General features: G+C 44.0%; 1 protein-coding gene across 6 annotated transcripts in view; it reads left to right on the top strand.

Annotated features, from left to right (window-relative positions):
• Positions 1–14,763, top strand: part of PPFIBP2 (PPFIA binding protein 2) — a 143,699-nt gene that overhangs the window by 64,547 nt on the left and 64,389 nt on the right. The window lies entirely within an intron of this gene.

Below are 14,763 nucleotides of genomic sequence, written 5' to 3'. Positions count from 1 at the left end.
TAAGGCTATTTCTTCTTTTGTGGCTGCCTTTAAAGTGGCTAAGATAGGTATGAATTGATTTTCACACTAAGGGATTTTAGGCTGAATGTTTTTCAGAGGCAAGAATGGCAAAAACAGCTGACAGGTTAGAAATTTGACATTGTAACTGCAGAAGGACAGAAGAGCCAGGAAGCATCCAGTTCAGAAGGGGCATGCAGATGCCTGGACCTCGACTCTCAGACACTGGGCTGGCTGGCTTTTGTGTGAGTGCAGCAGCACTCATTCCGCAAATCTTTACTGAGTTTGGGTACTGGGTGTACGGTAGTGAGCAAAATGGAACCAGTCTCTTGTGGATCTTCTATCTAATGCTGGAGACGTAGGTGAAACAGTCCCAGGAAATAAACCTCAGATTACAAACATTAAGCGTGCCTGGAGGAAGAACAGAAGACAAGGGACTGCTGTTTTGATGGAGAAGGGGTGGGGGATTGTGGGGGAGTGGTCAGGGAGTGTGAGAAAATTATACTTTGCTGAAAACTGAAGGAGCAGTAAGAATGAGTCAGGTGAAGAATGGGGTGAAGAACATTCCAGGCAAAGGGGATGATGTATACAAATGTCCTCAAGCAAGACAGAGTCTGCCAAGTGTCCAGATTGAGAGAGAGCCCGTTGTGGCTGAGCACAGTGATGGCAGGCAGAGGTGGGCAGACGTCGGATCACGCAGGACAGCGAAGGCCACCGTAAGGCTTTTGGGCGACATGGTTTGTGTGCTGGGGGACTTGTAGCAGGGAAGTGACATGGGATACATTGCAGGGGTCCAATTTGTATTTTAAGAAAATTACTCTAGCTGTGATATGGTATATGGTAAGCTATGGTGGGAAAAGTGAGGCAGCTGAACACAACTATAGGGCTGTAGGGCTTGAAGAGATCGGTTAGTACAAACCCCTCATTTAACAAAGCCCAAGAGGCTAAGAACCTCATGGTATTAGTGTCATAGCTATTAGTGGTGCAGCCTGGTCTTGAACCCTGTTCTGTATCTCCCAGTCTAGTTCTCTTTATTCATCTTCTCTGCCCAGTATGTATAAAATTATTGCTTTAGAACCCAGCAGAAATCCTGTCTGTGCCCAGCCCCTAGGGCATCACAGTCACCAGAGAGCATGCTGAGATGACCAGATGTTTTGGGAAAGGTTTGCATCATCTTAAGTTTTTTAAAAGTCCCACTGGGGAGATACTGGCAGGAAATATGTACGAAATGCACTGTCCATCACTTGGTCCTTCTTTCTCTGTATTCCAAATGAAGCTTTTAATCAAGAAATACTTTCAGCCAACATGTGCCTAGGATTGTCAGAGCCTTGTCCCAGCCCTGGGGCAGATACTGTAACTCTGCCTACTACAGGAAAAGTTCTGTGTGTGGAGGAACTAATTTTGCATGTGATGCAATGTAAGAAGGCCCTTCTTGTCCCAGGACCCAGGGTATTCTGGCTCCTGTGGACAGTTGGAAGTTTGCTTAGGGAAACTTTAGGCAAGGAGACTTTAGAACCCCCCAGGATGACTCATAGCAAAACAGATATTTTTCTTCTACTTTTAGAATTTTAAAGAGCATTTTACAAAAGCAGAACTCAAAGTGTTAGACATTTCATAGGCAGTGTGAAGGAGTATTTTCCCTATTCTCTACCCTAAACACTACTGCCAGATTTTTAAAATCTTCTTTGAAAAAAAACCAAAAACAAATTCCCTTTCATCCTATGACCCTGATGATGAGCCCCCCTGGACTCATCCTTAGTCTAGAAGAAAAATCTCAGGCCCTTCAGCTTGCTTGGCCTTTGAGACCATTAGCAGTCCAACCTTAACTTACCTTTTTAGTTTTATCTTTTATATCTACCCTGATGAGCTCCCAAGTGTATTTCTTCCCTTTTCTGAGCTTTTACCCCAGATGACCACCTCCTGTCTAACTCTCTTCCCCTTCATCTGACTCCATCCAGGCTGTCTTTTCCCAGGAAGCCTCTGCTGGCCCTCCCTCCCCACCTCCTGTAGCCCAGGTCTGCAGCACTTCCCATCTGCACAGCTCACCCACCCTTTCTCCTGTGCTTCCTTCAGCTGAGGTGGCGTGGAGAGCTGGTTTCTCTGAACTCACGTTTTTGAAGGTAGAAACACTGTCGTCTTCATTCTCCTTTACAGAGGGCATAGATTCTGGAAGAAGAGGTACCTGGTGCACAGAGCAGGAACGCTTTCCCTTTGAGCAGTCCAAGGTGGCGGTTAGTGTCTCAGGGCAAAGGGGAGATACCTATGGTCAGGGAGGCAAGGAGCTGGAGGGGAAATATTTGCTCAGAAAAGAAACCTTGCTCCAGGGTCCTTGTGGGATGGGATAGTGTATAATATTAACATTATAGTTAAGAACATGGAGTCTGGAGTGAGGCCTGGATTAGAATCCTGGCATTGCCACATTTACCAGCTGTGTGATCCAAGGTAAATTATCTCAAAAGCCTGGATTTCTTCAACTGTAAAATAAGGGAGATAATAGTACCTACCACATACAGGCTTTATGAGGACTAAAATGATACAATTAGTACAGTATCATGCATGTAGGAAATACTCAATAACATGTTTGCTATTAACTAACTGCTATTGGTGATTATCAGGAAGGGAGAAGTTGAAAGAGGAACAGATGGGACCAGGTTCGCCTTGTAGTGCCTCTCAGGCCATTCAGTGCTTCAGCTCTATGCGCCTTCCCACACTCCAGATTGAGGTCTCAAACCAAGCATATTGAAGACCTAGAAGAGGCAGCTGCAACCTGGGCCATCATAGGTGACCAGAGGCCTCATTGGCTGCTGGATCCGGCCAGCTTGGCTGTGGTTGCTGAATGAAGGCTAATCAGGGCTGATGCTCTAGTTCATTCTCTAACAGACAAAGCCTAGGGATAAGGTAGTCTCCTGCCACAAGTATCCAGAGGGACTCAGTCACAAACAGCTCCCACCTGTCCTACATTGAGGCCAGTGGATCCAACCCACACAACCATGAACATGCCTCTAAAAATAGCTCCGAGCAGGGTCTGTGGGACCCACCCACTGCTCTTTCAGCAGGAATTCATTTTCCCAGGAACAGAAATCCCAGACTGTCAGCACTCCTTCCTGGCTTCCAGCACTCTCAGTGCTTAAGCAAATTCCAACTTGAAGTCACAAAGAAAATGGAATCACTACAGGTCCCCCATGCAGTTGGCTTGGGTTCTGTAGTAGAAAGTGGAATGAACTTAAGCTGCTAATGTGAGACCTTTTTCTGTGTCATCTGGTGCTCAAATGGTTGATCCAGTAGCCTGGCCACTTGGGCCAGAAGAGCTGCAAAGGCAGACACATAGGCATCCTTGCTCCAAACACTGACTTGTCTCGCATTCATGTTGGAATGCAGAGAAAGTTACAGAAATAGGCAGGAGCTTCTGTGAAGGCTGTTCCTACTAGCTAAGAGCGTGGATCCTGGATCTAGATTCCTTGGACTCATATTTCACCTCTGTGTAGACTTGGGCAATTTTTTTAACCTTCCTAGAATTCAATTTCCTTGACTGTAATATATGGATAAACAATTCTATATATATAATATACACATGTATACACACACACACACACACACACACACACACACATACACACATATATATATTTGAGACAGTCTAGCTTTGTCACCCAGGCTGGAGTGCAGTGGTGCAATCTCGGCTCACTGCAACCTCCTCCTCCTGGGTTCAAGCGATTCTCCTGCCTCAGCCTCCTGATTAGCTGGGATTACAGGCATACGGCACCACGCCCACCTAATTTTTATATTTTTAGTAGAGATTGGGTTTTGCCAAATTGGCCAGGCTGGTCTCAAACTCCTGATCTCAGATGATGCACCCGCCTCGGTCTCCCAAAGTGCTAGGATTACAGGCGTGAGCCACCGTGCCCAGCCAATTCAATATAGGTTAAGTGTTTAGGAAGCACTTCATAAGTGTTAGAGTTATGGAGATGATGACATCGATCAGAACTGACAACCTCTGGTTACTCAGGAGCCATGTACTCAACCTTGATTCTGAAAAGAGAGGTTTTTCAATCCCATGGGAAAGGCAACAGTGGATATGGTCACCCAAGAGCACTAGCTGTCCTCAATTTCCTATGGTACCTCCTATTTCTAGTCAACACACCCAAGGAGCCTATACATCATATTTCCTGGTATAATTTAGAAGCTAGAATTCTGCAATCTCGGACACCCAGCACCTGTTACTCCTGCCAGCTCCTTGAAGAGAGGTCTCTTTTACCCAGTGGGATTTAACAAAGTGGTATCACACCAGGGTCATTTGCTGAATAACTTGTGGGCACTGCAGAGCAGCGCAGTCATTGTTGGTTTTGTGGGCTGGCAGCAGCACTTAGGGATCCTTTGACTCATCCCTGCTTTTCTCTGTCCCATCCTCCATAGCAGCTCTTTCACACTTTTCCATTAGTCTCCAACCTTATACTCCCCTTTCAACTGATGTCGCTACCAATGTCATAGAAAAAAAAAGAAAGAAAAAAAGACAGCCAAACTGAGATGAGTCTCTCATCCTCCCTCCCTTTCACCGCAAAATGTAACTGTGTTTCAGCATCCTTCTGTTCCATGGGCCAAGAGTCCCTTCTCTCAGCCAAGGCTATCCCAGTATCCTGTCCTTGACCCAGTCCTCTTCCAGCTCCTCTTCTTCCTCTGATTGTTTCTTCTCTTGGCTCCTCCCTGCCTATTTGTCCCTTGCCCTTGGTGGAAAATGCTTCTCAATTCTCAGGGAAAAAACGAATCAAAACTGTCTTTGACCCTGTGCTTGCCTCTTCATGCTGCCTTATAACTTACCTTCCTCTCACCATTAAGATTCTTGGTGAGTTGTTAGCCTGCTTGTTCATCTCTACTCCCTCCTGGTCACTCCTGAAGCCAGTAAGCACTAGCTTTGTTCCCATAGTCAGCTTTTAAATTCCTTCTGTAATGTTATTCTTGCTGCCTCTAGTTCCCAAGCAATCTTCCCCATACACTTTCCTTTGTATTCACTTCCATCTGGAAATCTTATAGGATTAATGGCATTCTTGTGACCCAAGGAGCAGCTCCTCATTTTGGCTCTTGCCTAATTCTGTGTTCTCCAACTTTGGATCTTTCATGCCTATATGACTGTTGGTTGCTCATATGGGAGGTCTAGACAGTTGAAGAGACACCAGGCTCCAAAGCCTCCAGGGGAGCTAAGAGAGTCACAGCGCCCACTCCACCCCAACTCTAGCACCCAGTCCTGCTGCACTGTCTCTGAAGCTATTTCCAGTAATAATGACTCAGTGCGTCTATTGGAGTTGGCAAGGTGAGGACAGTCTTCAAAGAGTATTCTCTTTTTACTCTCCTCCTGGCTTTCACATCCTCTCATTACAGGATACCAGCACACATACAAATGCTATTTCTGCAGCCCAGTGATACAGCTTTTTATGTGTCCAGCCACCAGATAAAGAGAATTTAGCAGTGACCAAGCTCAGCCAAGGCTATAATTTTGGGGAAAGAAAATCTTGGTAAATCAGATGTGTTTCTCTACAAATCCAGCTCCCCAGGAAGATCAGTTAGGAGCTTCGTGCCAGCCCCTTGGTTGGAGAACTGATGGCCAGTTCATCTTCAAGGTGTCCTGTGTTTGCTGTGTTAGTTCCAGAAGACCAGAATGCCTGAAGGGTAGTGATTGTCATAGCTTCATGGGTAGCATGTCTGTATTGGGAAGGCTATTTCCGAAGCTGCTGGTCTCACATTCTCCTAGGGGAATTCCTTTATAGCCTTCAGACTCAATCATTCAAATGGTGCCTCCACTTTAAAGCCTATTCTCTCTTTTGAAGGTGAAATATTTTTGTCTCTCCTCTATGCCCCTGACATTCATGTGCATACAACTCTTTATGATAGTACTTATTACATCCTGCTGCAAAGGTTGATTTCTTTTTAACTTCTATCCTTATTCCCTGTAATAATACTACAGAGTTTTTTAAGGGCAGGAACTAAATCATTGTTTAGTACAGAAAGTGATACCTAGTGGGTGATCAAGATTATTCAAGTCATTGAATAAATAACATGCATGGAGTGTGATGACGTGAACATTGGTCAACCAAGAAGCTATTTATTTGCTGTTTATGAACTCTGCTTTGTTCTTCCTTAAAAGAAGACATTTAGATCATTGGATGATAACCCCATCAGCAATACTTAACCTCACCTTATATATAATTGAGGGGAGGAGGGCATAAGGGTCAAGGTCAGGATAGACTTTATCTTGTTGGACTCCTGGTAGCAAAGGATCTGATTGCACTCTATTCACATTGCATTTGGAAGGAATTTCTTTAACACTGTGCCAAAGATGGTAGATTGGCTTGACCATTCTTCACCTAGAAAAAGTAGAACTGGTCCTGGGAATATTCAGGTTTATAATAAGTGCCAGAAAGCCCTAGAACTCCTTAATAAAAAAATCTAAGGGAAGTTTTCTTTTTTATAAGCACCTGCCTACACTCATACTACTGGGATCCCTTGCTGTTGGGTAATCAGAGTCATGTAGCAGGAATTGACTGTAGCTTTTGTGATCCAATCATTTTTGTTTATTTATTTATTTTGATCCCCTTACTCTTAAGGTTTATGTCTTCTAAGTTTCTAAAAGGGGTTGCATGTGAATGGTGCTTCTGAGCTTAAGATATAGCCTTAGTAACTTGGATATCTCCCCTGGTGCCCTGTGCCTGGCAGCTATGGTTCACTTGTAACTGGTTTTCTGGATTTTGATAAGATCCTTTTGATCAGGCAGCATGGAAACACTACACATTTTCTTTTGTTTTCTTATTCAGCTAAAAATAAATGTCATCTAAATGGCTAAATAAGGCAGAATCATTTTAAGGCTTATCCAGGACAAGGCTTACCCAATGTGCTGTGTTCAAAATCTCAGCATATTTACAGGCTTACCCAACATGCTGTGTTCAAAAATCTCAGCGTATTTACAGGCAAAGAGCCATCATATAATTTAACATGCTCTGACCAGTTGGGACAGTGTATGTACTGTGGCCAAGATCCTGAAGGCACTGGAATTTATAGCTTATTAGAAGCACTGAAGGAAATGTAATTCTTTACCTGGCCAAGATGACAGCTATTGATATCAAAAAAAAAAAAGAACGCAGATGCATTTTGAAGATCCCAAGGCAAGAGCTCTGAGAAGCAACTGTTGGCTTCAGAAACCAGCATGATGGCTAGAGCTGTCACACTGGGGAACGGACTGTCTTAGGTTTTCCCACACTCCTTACTTGTATACCAATGACGGCCCTGTTGTGATCTTCCCCTTGCCTCATTTGACTACTCTGGAATCAACTCCTTCCCCTAGTTCAGTGAAGTACAGTGCCAGAAGGAAGTCTCCTGGGTCATGCCGGTTGGGGAGTGCTACAGAAATGCCCTCACCCAGCATCCCTGAGGTGTACCAGAGCACATGTGAAGGGTGTGTTCTCCTTGCAAATGCCAGCCAGGCCATAAAGCAGTCATGCTGCCCACAAATCTGCAGGACCCCAGCCATGGCATCAAGCACTCAGACCCTGTCTAGAGCTCCATGGAGAGACTAATATGGCTATCCTGTGGCCAAGCTACAGTGGAAGGGCTAGGCCAGGAGAGAGCATTGTCATGGATATGAACAGCCACTGCAGTCAGAGGGTGATGTCTTTGAGGAGGCTGCTGGCGGTTAACTTGGCTGAAAAGTTCATGTTTAACCCGCATTTGAACTAACCTCTAGATTGGAACAGAAATAAAAACCCAGGTGTTTATGATTGGTTATTATTAGCTACAGAAATTCCCAATATACTCATTATAAACATGTATGTAGCACATAATACTTACAGTACACAGTAAAACACTTGTACGAAAGAAAAAAATGTGGCCATGAATATATGACTCCAAGATGTGAGCACTTTTTCAGGGATAGTGGAGAAGTGAACTCATCTTTGGCATTGTGGCCCAAAGGCATGATCCCAGGGCTATTAGCTAATGATGGGTTCTGTGTTGTCACTATCACAGAGGCTTTTTGTTTTGTTTTGTTTTTCATTTCAAGCCTGAAAGTATTTTGGTTATTGTTTCCTTGGGTTGTTTGTACAGATCTTTATAGATATTTCTTAGGCATCCTGATCAGAAATATTGCCCCCATTGTTCTCTTACACAAAAAGAGTGAATTAATTAAAACTTTTTGTACAAGGCATTAAATGATGCCTTCTGACTGATGCTTCTAACTGAACATTGGTCTTTTAGATGAAACAAAGCTAAATTCATTTATAAGTTAGCTAAATTCATTTGTTAAATTATAATTTATAAATCATTTCCATACTCCTATGATTATTCAATAACTGTTTATATCACACAGGAATTTTTAGAGCACCCTACTATAAAGAGCATTCTGTAGTTTTAGTGCCACACGTTTTCAGGTATACTGACCTAACTTGACCCTCTCTGTTGCTCCATGAAGCATAATTTTTTCTTTTGAAAGGATGGAAAGCCTGAGATGAGGTGACCTACCTGAGATTACACATGGTTAGGTACATCCCCACCCTCCTCATTATTCTTGGTTTGTCCTCTTTCTGCAGAGAAGGTGGTCCCTTGGGGAGGAGGATGCAACAGAAATTCTGTAAATGAATATGGAAGCAACACAAGAAAGTCCCCAGGGATCCCCTGACTTGAAGTTCAGCTGGGCCAAATCAGGGGAACAGGGAACCCAGAGCTCTCAGCCTCCCAGTGCCCAGACCTGGCATTTGTATAGCTGCGTCTGACATGTAATTCTCTCGACATAACTTCTTAAACAGTTGTTAGATCTATTTCTGTTATTTACCCTTCATTTATTCATTTTCTGATTCATTTTCTGGTTATATCTTTTAGACTTCAGCTCCTGTTTATTTCTTGTTTTGTTTGAACTTACTTTTTCATATCCCACATCCTGTTCCCCACCTCCACCAACCCCGGTTGATGCCCATGGGCCTGTTGCATCTTGTATTCATTCCCTGTCTTAACCTTTTTGTTCTACATGGGAAATAAGAATGGAAGCAAACAGGTGGTGGATAGAAAGTCATCTATTCCACACACAAAGGAGACTGGGTTTCCTTTTTATCCTAGTACATCCCACACAGACACTCCCTATGCCACAAAGTAGATCTCATTTAGCCCCTGACGATAATCCTGGTTTGAACTATAGTTGGCTTAGGACCGACAGTCCTATCTTAAAAATTGCCAGTTTAAGCAAATCAAGTAATAGTGGCAGAATTCCTTTGCAATTCAGAACTATATCCAAATAGCAGGAATTCTTTCCTACAGGTCTGTTTCCAAAGGAGTAAATTTTAGTCAGTTGATCACCTTTTGAGACAAATGCATTAACCAGAACTTTGGTTGCAAATAACAGAAACTCAGTTTGAACCAGGCCAAGAGGGAACCAACAGGAAGGGCTGGAGTATGTCTCTGCTTTTAGACAGCATGCACCAGGGATGAGAATGCCTCCAGTCTTTTTCTTGGCTTTTGTTTGCTTTTCTGTGCACATTGGGTTCATAGCTGTCTCTTGCTGCAAGCCAGCTTTTTCCCCATGGAGCAGGACATGGCCACTGACAACCTCAGAACTATGGCACCACCACTACCATGCTATGTTCCCAAATTTAAAAATTCAGAGGAAGGATTTCAACAAGTCAAGCTTGGATCAAGTGGCAGGGAGATGAGGATCTTTCTAAGAAGATGGCAGCCCTCATTTGTGCCACATAATTATAGTAAAAGCGATGATCTTAGCCTACTCTACACAAACAATAGATTCCATTAAAGCAGGGTGCTGAAGAATTCTCTGCCAAGACTGATACAAGTCTTCTCTGTTCCTTTTTCTTAGCAAGAGAACAAGGGCAAAATTCGGCTGATCTAGGGTTCACCACAATTCATGATGAAGTTTCTTTTTTGGACCTTACACATCCCCTGAAAATCTCATCCCTAAAATGCAATGTTCTCCAAGGTGCAGAAATCTTGATTTCTTGAGTCTGCCAGCATCCAGCTCTCTGTGCCTGAGGAACTTATCAAGAGTAAATTTCTTACTGACCAAGGGGAGGGATGGGAGAGGCAGGGACAGGACCTGGTTTAGGTTAGGCTAGTGTCATCGTACGGTCCAAACTGCCCCTTATGTGGAGACTATCCCTGCTGGAATCTTGCTGGTCAGCCAGTCCTCTCCCTCCTGGCTACTCACAGTTCTCTTTCTATCCTCTCCCTGCTGAGGCTGATTGACTATCATGATCAACTCCAGAATCCCAACCATAGAATATCCTGCACAGCTGATACATCTTCCTGAGGCCCCTCTCAGTTAGGGATGGCTTAGAAAATACCCACACCTTAGGCTGTTAATTGCTCAAGCTGCACATTAGGCTTGCCCAGCCCCAGCAGTGGTAACAGTTTGGGTCTTACAGAAACAGACCCTAGGATAACCTGTAAGAATCAAGGAGGTGTGTTGTCACTGTTTCTGAAACACTCTGGAATATTACTCTCAAGGCCTAGGGAAGACTTTGATGTGACAACTCCGTGCTGTGTTTTATATTTGCCTCCACAAGATCTGAGTTTTAGAGGATGAATTCCTTGTGTCCGAGACTTTTTTCAGCCTCTTGAGAGCAAAGCTTGATAGACAGAAAGGTAGTTTGGCTTCAATAATCTTGACTAAAGGTGCTGAGTTCTTAACGATATGCATTCAAGAAGCCCTTGTCTTGATTCAGTTCCATGATATAGGAGAGGTAGTATGTTTCACTGTGGCATTCTCTAGTCAAAATTGAAGAGGATATGGAAATATCTGTAGTTAACAATTCTCCATAGGGCACACAGATCACATGGTTCTCACAATATTTTTAGGTAACTAACCTGAATTACAGTATCAGAAACAGTTCTGACAATGGAAAATTTGAATGAGAAGATTGACTTTTCCCTATCACATTTGTAGCAATAACCATCAAAATAGAGGGGGAGGAAGTTTGATCAAATATATGCAATAGAGCTTACCATCGGCAGGTCTAGCCTAGTGGCTAATGTCATTGGTTGAGTAAAAATTAGCTCTTTCTTCTATTCATCTGTGGGTTGAACATCCTTAACAAGTAGAACAGGGGGTGGATGATACTCTCCTTTATAGTCACTTGCCATATCACAGTGGGAAACAATAGAAAATTAGCATGTAGGCCAGGTGCAGTGGCTCATGCCTGTAATCCCAGCACTTTGGGAGGCCGAAGTGGGCAGATCACGAGGGCAAGAGATCGAGACCCTCCTGGCCAACATGGTGAAACCCCATGTCTACTAAAAATACAAAAAATTAGCTGGGCGTGGTGGCGTGCACCTGTAGTCCCAGCTCCTCAGGAGGCTGAGGCAGGAGGATCCCTTGAACCCAGGAGGCAGAGGTTGCAGTGAGCCTAGATTGCACCACTGCACTCCAGCCTGGTGACAGAATGAGACTCCATCTCAAAAAGAACAACCAAAAAAAAAAAAAAAAAAAAAAATCCCAGAAAATTAGCATGTGGCATCCTTCAGAATTTGATTGGACTTTCTTCTCTGTGGAATGTGGGCATGGTTCTTGCCACCTGACTTCATTCATGGAGAGCTGGGCAACTGCCCTATCACTGATTTACCTAATCAGGAACATGGACAAGACTTTTCAGGGATGCCTCAAACCTGGAATCATGCAGGGACCCACTATCCATCCAAGCCTTCTGTTTGCTATTCCACTATTAAAGAAGCAGGTATACTTGTTGACCAAGCAAGCTCTCTTTAAAGTAGAGCAAAACAGAGGTGTGTCCTAACTCAGTCCTTTAAAATATATTTCTCAATAAATTGGAATCACATTTTGATAACCGCAAAGCTTATGCCCTGATGATGTAGTCATTTTATAATGCAGGAATGATACTAGAACGTGATTGAACCTGTTGCCGCATTATAAGAATACAGAATATACAGATTCACCCAAAGGCAAATCCTTACCTTTGGCTGATGAGTATTAGCATTCAGCAAGACAATCCTCTTCTTGGCCCTGTTCTCAGATGCTTTCCAAGTTTTTCTCCAGGTGTAGGTGGCATTTGATCCTGGCCTATGCCCTTCTGAAGAATGCAGTTTTTTTTTTTTTTAACATCCCAGTCCTATATAGATCATGAAAACACATAGCTCTGACTTCATCAAAAGCAAAGGATAGTGATACTTTGCGTTTCTGTCTGGAACATTATCTTTCACTGCTGTTTAATACCTTTAAAAAGCTTGCTGGAGACCAGTTCTGAGGACCTGTAGAAGAGGAAGATGCACTGTTCCTCTAGAACAGTGATTAGGGGTGGGGGAGGGACCTGTCTGCCATGCATACCACTGCTGTATGGACCAGTATGACTACTAGGAAAGGAGTTGGCTCCTTGAATCTGTTATAGGAGGGACAAATACCAGGAACCACTGTTCTAAGGTCCTCTAACAGTGCTTCTAGATTTTCAAATATATTTTAATTAGTAGAAACATTTTGTAGGAAACTCAAACATTATGGCAAAGTGCTCTGAACAGTGCCTGGCACATGCTGAGCACAAGGTGCTTGCTGTGTATTTACAGCACTGTGCCTGAACCGCATTATATTAGTCTCCATAGAATTACTTTCACCTTTGGCCCATATTGTCCACTAGCCTCTGAACTATTCTGAGAACATCACACAAAACCAATGAGTTCTGCTGGGCTCTGTTTACTCTAAGGGTGTCATCATGGGTATTGCTGAACCTATTACACAGAATCTCTGTATGAAAACATGAAGTTTCTCCCTTGTTCCAGAATAATTATGCTTCTCCTAGGCAATTGATTTGATTTTACCACACTGATCTGCGCATCTGTTAACTTGATTGTGCTTCTCTTTTTCCATTGTCTGCTAGATTTTTGATCCCCCTTCTAGCATGTGTTATAGAATCTGGGTTATACATTTTATTAACTGAATTTCTGATTTCAACTTTCTTACTCTTTCTCAACTACTAAAAATAGTTACCTCTCTGGGTGATTGTATGGGTAGACCTTTTATTATAATGAAGAATATACTGCACACCAGTTGAATAAGGCATAGTTGGTACAGTGACTTCTGGAGTCTGTGGAAGGAGTCTTCCCTTTGGTCTTCTCTCCTTCGTTTCCTGCCAGAGAATGGGCAGCTGCCAGAGCTAGGTGGCTCCGTGCCCATGTGGACTGCCTGGCACTGGGGTGCTACGTGCAGAGCTTCACTTGGACACCTGGGTCCTTTTTAATTCTCTGTCCACTGGAAATCACCATCATATGAATTCTTTGACAAAGAAGTTGACCTGCTATTAAGAATTATTCTCCTATCTTTCCTTCTCAGGTTCTGAGAAAATACAGATTATAATATATTCTTGGATTCTAGTCAGAGAATTTGATCATGTGAGAACTGGAATATTAATTTAGCAACAATAAACTGCCATTAACAAAGAAGCCATTTGTGATTGTTAATGTTCTTAAGAGCTTCCATAACAATGAACAAGACATAGGCTCCAGAGGGGCTGGAGCAGAAGACAGAGGTGTGGCAGCAGGTGCTGCCTGGCACAGCTGGCCTGGGGAGTGGCCCCTGGGCCTGTCCTCTGGCTGCACCTTCAACAAACAAGCAATGCATCTTTCACTAGTAGTGAGACTCCAGGGTTTGAATGCAGTATGCTTGGTCCACATTTCTGTTCTAGGACTGGGCATGACTCTGTTGCCTCCCACACCTATGCAGTGCATTGGGAAGGGGTGGGATGAGAGGAGGAAGGAGGTGCCTTTTCTCATGGTGGTGGGAGAGCCCATGCTAAAAGTTGAAATGTGGGGAAATGGCCTAGGACAAGGTGGCCCAACTCTGGGTCTCTCACATCTGCCTCTGCACAATTAAGACTTTCCTCTAGGGTGGTAGACACCTCCCTCGTGAATACTGAAGCACTGATTTCACTGGACCAGCTCAGATTGTATGATACTCAGTTACACATTTAGCAATCAGATCTACTTTTTCAGACTGCCAACCCTCTAGGTGGCCTATTGCAGACCAGTCTGGTTTCAGTCTTCCATTCGCATAGAGGAAGGAGGTGTTGGGGCCAGCTTGGTGACATTAGCTCCTTCTCTCCTGTCTGCCCACAACCAGGTCAGACACACCCAAGAAAGTGACACCTCCTTTCTCTGCTCAGGGCATTTGTAAGATTCTGCTTCTCCTCTGACATTTCACATCCTCTCCCTTTCCTCTGTTTTCTGTAGTTTCTGGCTACCTGTCATTTCCTGTGCTTTTGCTCTGGCATCCCTCTGGCTATTATTTAAGTTCTTCTCAAGATGTTTGTCTTAGCTTGCTTCTCTCAGCTCTAGCACTGCAGAAATGTGACCTGCTAGCCTGGCTACCAAAGCTCTTATTGGAGGGTGGGATTGGGGTGGGAAGGGATGTGTGAGTGAAGGGCCTTGTAGTTGACATCCTCCATCCTTCGTGCTCACTGTGATATTCAGGATGGGCCTCCATGCAGCAAGGTGTGCCTTGGCTTCAGGGGACCCTGGTATGAGAGTTAGGAGATACCAAGATCTATGCAGAAGCTGTTCCCCTGTAGTCCCTTGGTGAATGGTGCCAGCTCTCCAGTCTCCTCAAAGAGCAGACCCTCATTGTCGACATGCCTCTGGAGGCTGTGCCTCTGGCTAACCCAGACCCAGCTGGTCAAGTCAAGCACTGCTGGGCCTAGAGTTTCACAGAGGCCCTCCTGGCCAGGAGTGAGGTCATCCAGGGGGTGGTTGTGCCAACTTCCAGGGCACACCTTTCAGTGG

This window comes from Piliocolobus tephrosceles, chromosome 13 (assembly GCF_002776525.5).
Source record: "Piliocolobus tephrosceles isolate RC106 chromosome 13, ASM277652v3, whole genome shotgun sequence".
Classification (NCBI taxonomy): domain Eukaryota; kingdom Metazoa; phylum Chordata; class Mammalia; order Primates; family Cercopithecidae; genus Piliocolobus; species Piliocolobus tephrosceles.
This window is presented reverse-complemented; position numbering and strand designations above follow the sequence as displayed.